Genomic DNA, 8,197 nt, shown 5'->3' with positions numbered 1-8,197 from the left:
AACACCAACATTAGGAATACCACACTTACACAAAGGAATTAGCAGAGCTGCGTGGTTCTGGAAACACAGCCTAAATTGGGATTTACATACACACAGCGACAGTAAGATTTTTCAATTGACTGAGGTACGAAGCCAGTACATTTTGATCGTGATGGATCTTCAAGGAAAATTTCACAGACAGATTTGCAATCTGGTGGATTTCTTGCATTTATAGAAGTCGGGACAATAACTCAACCTGCCGCCAGGCACAAGCGCTACGGTGCCTGGCGACCAAAATAACAGGTGTAATTCAAGGGCACCCTATGCCTAATGAGCCTGAATTTTGATTTGCAGAGCTGTCCGCCATCTCAGCCACAGTCTTGCACAAATCAGCCCTTGCCATTTCCAAGAAAATGTCATTTTAGAGATACAGAAAAAATATTCACTTGAGGCTAGGTTAATACCAGCAAACCAGTCGCTGCCCGAAATGGCATTTGTCCACAGATCTGCAGACAAAGCAAAGCAAGTAACTGCATCAAATGTGTTGGAGCAGATCGACTCAGATCTCCCTTCCACGGCATCCCCATCTTCTGCAGCACGTTGTTGTTCTTACCTTTCATGTCTCATTGACAAAAGAAAAATCATTGTGCTTCTGGCTGCTGAACATATTAACACTATGAGAAAGTGAATTAAAAATGTACCAGATTGCAAATAATTCTTAATTCACTAACTGCAACCAGAAAGGAAGAGACAAGTCCAAAATTAACACAGCTGCGAGAAAGGGGGTGACTGTTTTGATGCAGTCCAGTGACAAAGTCAGGATATTCAATATTGTCCTGTATCACAGGTCCATGTGCCCAGGGAGAGCAGGTCTTGCCAGTGACCGAGGCTCTGGCTCGCTCTCGAGCCACTCCAGATATCAACTGTTTTGGTTTTTGTTAATTTTAAAAAAATTACGTTTTTGGTGAAATGCAATGCTCCTGTTCAAAATGTAAAGAATAAGCTTTCATTCTGCATGCAATCTGGGCTGTCACAGGCATTAATACACAAAATTAGTATGCAACTAGGAGTACGTTTAAATTTATACCAAATTTATATGGAAACCTCTGACAAACGTCTATCAGCTCACACAGGAGGCGGACAGGACCCAACTTTAACGTACTTTTGCATATTGCTTTTCTATATTTTTTAGGTCACTTCAAGACAGTCGTTATCTTTTCAATAAATATAAAATGATATAAAAGTTTCTAAGTGATTCCGGTATGTCCAATTATCTATCCCCTGGCATCCCCTCCTGGGGGGAGTCTCAGTGAAAAAATATCTGCTATCATTAGAACCATCACTGCACCAGAACAGTCACCCTGTCAGGAACAATTTAACAAAACAGTTCTTGCTTTTTAATGATAAACCACCCCGATTTTCCATATGCTTTCTTTCTCCCACAGTGCCGGCAAAGGCTGTATAGGCGATGCCACATACTGACCCTCCAGTTGCACAGCTGAGCTCCAGTAAGGCAGAAGCAGCTGCCCACTATGGTCCAAAGCTGGCCACTGGCACCTCAAGCCCATCGATGGGATTTAACGTAGATATACTCAACGGACAACAAAATTTGCACTTAGTTGTGAGTGAGAAAATGCAAAACCCAGTGAAAGGACAGTACAGCGACTCATTGCATTTCCATGTTCCCGGATGTCAAGTCTAACCAACTGGGGAAGCCCGTACGGTAGGCACCATAGCAGACAGGATGCAAACAAATCATGGAACGAGAAAGGCAAGGACCCCCAGCTCGGACGCTGTAGAGCCATCTGAGTGCCAACAGCACTACTCGACATCTGCAGAAAATTTACACAGCGATTGTACTTCGCGGTGTTGACAGAACAGACTTTGTGTTTCAGATAGCAATTAATTACCCTTAGGTAGCTGAGGGACAAGCCATGCTGACCTATAAAACCCACAGCTTATGAGTACACACTACAGGAATTACTTCCAAAAAAAGGATAATAAAGGCTTCATAATGAAGTAAGAAGCTCTTGTCCTTCTGTTGGATTGTGGTTTTACTCTAGGTATTACAAAATACTATTGAATACTCTTGACTAATTGACTTGCTTATAACGTTGTAAAAAATAATTTGAATCGCTGTTTTTCTGACATGGTACCACACAAGCCAGCAGAACTATTTTTGGAAACTGGTTACAGCATGAAAAACACACACGTAGCAATTCTGTGATTATAAACAGGTGGAATTTGAACGCAACATACCCGCACCAGAAGTCACGTTGCCCTGCTCTGAAAGGACACGGTTTTAAACTAAATACGAATTTCCATAAGCCTCCAGTTATCAAAACTATATCCGTTAGATAAAAAAAATGTAGGAGATGACAGGCATTAATTAGAAAAACGCAGCTGCTGCATGCCAACATGCAGGAGGAGGAAAGTTAGGGAGGAAACCAAAACAACTCTTCCTCTAAAAACTCAGAGGGGCGGATTTATACCTTTATCTCGTCTTCCTGAGCTAACAGTGGCACTTGGGTCAGCCAGGCTTACCGCAGGTTATTATTACTGCTCCACGTCAGTTGAGATAAAAGCTTTCATCTCTTCCATAAAGAGCGAAGGTACAATACAGGACACAAACAACTGACGTTAAGCATTACAGTTTCAGGTCTCCCTAGGTGTAACTGCAATATAATGTGCAAACGTAAAGTTTATTTTGTGACAGAAGACAAATCCATAGAGCTGCACAAGGCAGTGCCTGGGCACTGTGAGCAGCGGGTCACCCTGAGGACGGGGAGGACGCTGCTGGGAGGGAGGGGGAACCAGCCCCCAGACGCCTCCGGCTGTGAGCAGGTCCCTGCCCACCTGGTCGACAAGGTACAACTGCCTCTTCACTCCCACCAAGCTGAGGTACCTGGGAGACCCTCAGCATCATGGCCTCAGTCCTGCAAATATACAGACCTGATTTAAGTCATATACAGTGATGCTAAGCCAAAGGCAAACAGCATGTAAAACTGCATCAGTTCAGAGACCGTTGTACACCAACATTCATTGGTTTCAGTGATAACACGCAGGAACAACAGGCCAGGTCACTTAGGCCACTATTCCCACTATGAAAAACATATATTTAGCCTCTTCTCAGGTTTATGAGTTTTCATGCAGAAAATAAGGGGAAAAGAATATTCCAGATGCATCTGAACAATTTACTGCTAATTCCTCCAAAACTCGTGAGACTCTCTGCACCTTTCCCTGCCGCGCTGCTGGCCGGGGTTTGCAGCCTTCAGCGAACAGCCTGCAGACTGCCTGCCCCTTGCTGGCTCTGGACGGCCAGGGACTAGGCGAGCCTGCTCTGAAACCCAGCAGGGCAGCCTGCACAGGACACAGGACTGCTTTTTTGGGTACTTAAACCGACTTTCACCAGATATCGCTTTCCTATATATAGCAAAGAGGGCACGGGGGGCATGTGTGTTTGCTGCACTGCATCTGTAGGAGAAGACGCTGGCTGCTATTGCATAAGCTCCACTTTTCTGACTCTGCCTCAAATGGAAGGAGTTTCTGTAAGGTAGAACCTCTAAGTGCCCCACATGTTAAGCAGCAATATAATAAATACAAGTTAAAAGTCATAAATAAAACTTGGGTGGCTATGTTACCTGCTTCATCAAGGAAACAAAGACTCCAGCATAGTACAAGCCCCGGTGAAATTGTAGGTCTGTCTGGTGCTTTCTAATAGTTTTCAAATATTCCAGATTTATAAAAGTAGGATACTATTTATGAACATCTGAAAACACATTTCATAGCCCAGACTGAGAGAAGTAAAAAGGAGGGAGGAAATGATGGCACCTGGGTCAACACAAAAATAAGAATATAAAAGACAAAACTACATAGAAACTTAGATTACAAAGTCACTGAAGATATCCAGTAAGGTTGAATAAAAGAGAAATATTTACTTGCTCCCCATGTTTTATGTAACACATTTGTACACTGTTGTTGACATAAAGCTCATGTAATATCTGTGGACACACTGATGCACCAGTAAATGCTCCAGCAGACACTGCGCCGGGAGGAGACGGCTGCAGCGTTCCCCATGGGTGTCACACCAGCACCCAGCCCTGGTTTCAGGAGCCCAGGGTATCACAGGTCTGCTGCAGGTAAGTGCTGAAAAAAATTCTCCCATCTTTTCCATGGCTTATAAAAGTCCCACGCTGTATTCAGCCAGGCAGGACAGATGGAAGGACTGTGGCCTCTTTCCTCCCCGCAGACCATGACTGGTGCTCCTGCAGGAGGGTGGGACTCCCCGCAGCGCTCCCTAAAGGCAGCTGGCAGGAGAAAGCGTAAGGGCTTAATGTAATGCATCTACTGCAGTAGACAGGGAAACAATTTGCTTCTGGAGACAAGAACGACTGTGGGTTGGGGGGGGCGGGGGGGTTGAATGCAGGGAAAGAAAAACGGCAAGCGAAACAGGGTGCAATTTACCGCTCTTTCATTGAGCTGCTCTCGGGACAATACAATAAAATCCTGCTGCTCTCTGCAGTCAAGCTGACGCATTTTCAATCTCCCCTGAATCATTTTTGAACATCTAAATGAAACTTTGTATTGAATATAAATGGGAAATAGTACTTGCTTAGCTCAAATATGTATTTTTATTTAATCTTGGGGGTGGGGGGTGGAATGGGAAAAATGTTTTCAGGACAGTACAAGCGGATAAGGTGGTATCCTGCAAATTGAGGTTCTGCAAAACTATCTCCAGACTTCAAGGACTTCAAATTACTAATTAGCTTCAAATAGGAGAAAGTGAATCTAACTGGGATATAAGAGAAGTGCGAACAAATGGCACAGACTTTCCCTATTTCTTGTAAATAAGCAGAGTCAGGAAACTTACTGATGCTAAGATAAAACCACAGAAGGGCAGAAAGCATAATAAACATGAACATCATCAGTACTATTTTTCCATTTTTTTCCAATTAAATATGCCTCAGTATACTGTAGCTTACATCATAAGTTGTGCATAATATAAAATATACACCGTGTTCAGCACAACCAAGTCAATAGTGCTTTTGGTGTATAAGCAACTGCATTTCCTTCTTTTGTGTGCTTTTACCTGTAGAAACCTAGTGTTATATCCTCTTTTTCACAGTTACAACACCTTAAAGCTTATGCTAACTAGTTGAGCAGTCTCTATAATACCAAACCTTTTATGGTATTTTCACAAGACATATATTGTAGTAACAGCCTGAACTTATGTGGGACAATCTTTGTACAATCTTGCTTTAAAAAAAAGTAACTGCAAAATGACATTAGCTTCTGCTTTGTAGTTGCAATCAGTATATAGTACACATATTTGTTAAATTTGTTGAAATGCAGTTGACTGAATGAGAATACCATGCAAAGTGAATTGCTTTCCCTTCAGGCATTAATTATCAGTGTATCTTGACTGTTCTCCTCCACTCTTTACATTCTCTGATGTTTCATCTCTTCCTTGATTGGGAGCAACCATCCTATAAATAGATTTTTTTGGCAGTAATTGGGAATAAAACTGACTAGCATGGGTTGTAATCATTTGGAAAACTTAGCCTCCAACTGAATAATTGTACAGGGTTTGGATGCCTGATATATACTCCCTTGCTGCCTCTAAAGGTTATTTTGCATCTAATGAGTCTTTGTAGGTTCAAGGTAAGGAAAAAAACATTAAAAAGCTTCAAAACAGAGCAGCAAGACTTTGGACAAGATATGCTGGTTTACTGATCCAGTATTCTGGAGCCTATATGACTGCTACAGAAGAGAAGCAAGTGTTAAGAGATTATGACTGGGACATGTATGTGTGGGGGAAACGCTTTCAACTCGGGATGGAGTCAGGAGTGGGGTCCTGCGATCAGCAAGAGCGGTGAGAGGCAGGAGGATGCAGAGCTCACCCTCGCACAACCGACACGAGCGGAGGCGGTGGGCAGGAGCTGCGAAGGCTGCGTGCAAGGCAGGGGCAGAGATGAGCCGTTTGCACTGCTCTCTGGGGCATCCCACATAACTGCAACTGTCAGAAGGGCTCTTCAAGGTATAAAAAAATAAAAGGGGTTATAATAATCAGCTGTAAGATAAAATGCATTACACGAGTATCTAAGGAGACATTGCTAACTTTAGCAACACAGCATTTCTGAACGCAAGGTAAATTCTTCCCTCTGGTGTGCCAATAAAGTCCAAGAACAACTTTACACTTGCTGAACTCAGGTTACCATCCACATTCCCATTCACCCCAGTTAAGCCTGGCACATGCACCAATTCTTTTTAAGTAATATCTTTTTGGAAGAATCTTATTTTGTATACAAAAATCATTTAAATGATGATAACCAAAGCATATGTTATCTTAAAGCCCAAATAAATGAAGTTTTAATTTAAATACAAATTTTTTTATAACAAGGGAACTTTGATATAGCAGAAGATGCAACCAATATATTTAATATCACACAGTTTCTAATTTATTTGGGACAAAAAAGCCAGTTACTGAGAAGTGAAGCATAGTCCAATCAAATAAAACAATTTACATTAACACCCCTAGCAGCAGTGTCCATAGATCATGTATCACTTGGTGCTCTAATCACTGAACTAGTTTTCTGCAGGACGCTGCAAGAAACCGAAGGGTTGGGAGTTTATTCTACAGAAGGACAGACCCCAGGCAAGTCAAAGAACCTCTGACATCAGGGTTGAAAATCATCCAGAAACCAGCCTGGATAATTTCACTGGATGGGTCCCAGACACATTAGACTTACCTAGCAAACTCACGCTGATCTGTGCATGCACAGCAGCCTCTCCCTTACTTTTTTCCTGTTTTTTTAAAGACAGCAGCCTTACATGGCCCAGTCTGCTTTCAAAACACCTCTCCTCACAAATACATAGCTATGAACTTCAAGGCTGAAGCTTATAAGACCACAAATCTGTTTCTTCTGGAACAGGCTGTGAAACTCATCGTCAGACGATGCTGGGATGATCACAGATCTCCTGGAGGGTGCTCTTCCCTCATTTTTTTTCCCCACCAGTGACATGCAGCAAAGGAAGAGGAAAGATGAGACAGAAAAAGAAGTTAAAGTGAACAGTGAGCAGATATAGGAGAAAAACAGAAAAAGAACAGGAAAGACAAGTAAAAGAACTAATTTAGACTCAGACAGCTCAAAAGAGACCCCAGGCAGCGGGTGTAATATGAGCGATGGAGTAAAAGACAAGAACAGAGGGGAAGGCAAGGGCCACATTTACTGACCAGGCCCTTCTGCACAAACACGTTGGAAAAACTCTGCAAGCTCAGATAAGATTAGAGTGAGCAGAGAAATGCCACAGCTGAGGCAGTGAAGCCTTATTTAAGAGGAGAGGCGTAATTTCCATTTCAGCATTTGCCTTCAGAAAAAGCTACACGAACAAGGGAGATGATAAGAACAGTTATTTGCCAACATTTTCTCAGTTTCTCGGTATCTAAGTAATTGTTCAGATTTCTTTTTCAAAGCCAATTCAAGATCCCAAGTTTCAAAAATCACTGGAAAGGTCCTGGCAACTCACTCGGACACTTTTGCCTGAAGTAATTTATTCTCTCTAATAAAAACTTAGCAGAAGCATGACCTACCACAAAGAAAAACTTCCAGTGACAAGACAATACTTTTTCAGACTAAGCAAGCACATCTTGTTCATGCAGGTCAATCAATAAGAGTATATTTTTGAAAGTCCTGTTACATTTTGCATTTTAGGGTCCACAGTATTATTGTCTTGGGACTAGAACAGGATTATCTCCCTTTCAAGCCCCATTTGAAGACAAGTGGTGATTAATCCTGGAAAAACAGGATTTTTGTTAAATTGTTTTTTAAAAAAGATAAATACAACAGCAAAATCTATCAGGACTTCAATATTTCACGTCCTCCTTCATTCCCCATCTGTACCAAAGTTATTCTGTACATTGCTTTTCATGAAAGAAAAGGATTTATAGATACTATTTTCTTAGTCTAGCGAAGCAATAATACAAGCAGGAAAAAAATGCAAATCCCAGCATATGTTGGTCTCAATTTTTCCAGACGTTTTAAAGTAAGGAATAACACTGCAGAAATCATCCGGACCTATCCCAGCAGCGGATCATCTGCGTAAGAAAAACAGCCCCTTGGAACTGGGGGCTCTTAAAAATATTCATAAATACTAAATATTACATACCACTCCTGAAAGGGCTTAATCCACTACGGGATTATAGCAAGAGCTGGAAAAA

This window comes from Pygoscelis adeliae, unplaced genomic scaffold (assembly GCF_000699105.1).
Source record: "Pygoscelis adeliae isolate BGI_AS28 unplaced genomic scaffold, ASM69910v1 Scaffold278, whole genome shotgun sequence".
NCBI classification, from domain to species: Eukaryota; Metazoa; Chordata; class Aves; order Sphenisciformes; family Spheniscidae; genus Pygoscelis; species Pygoscelis adeliae.
Note: the sequence above shows the minus strand (reverse complement) of the source record.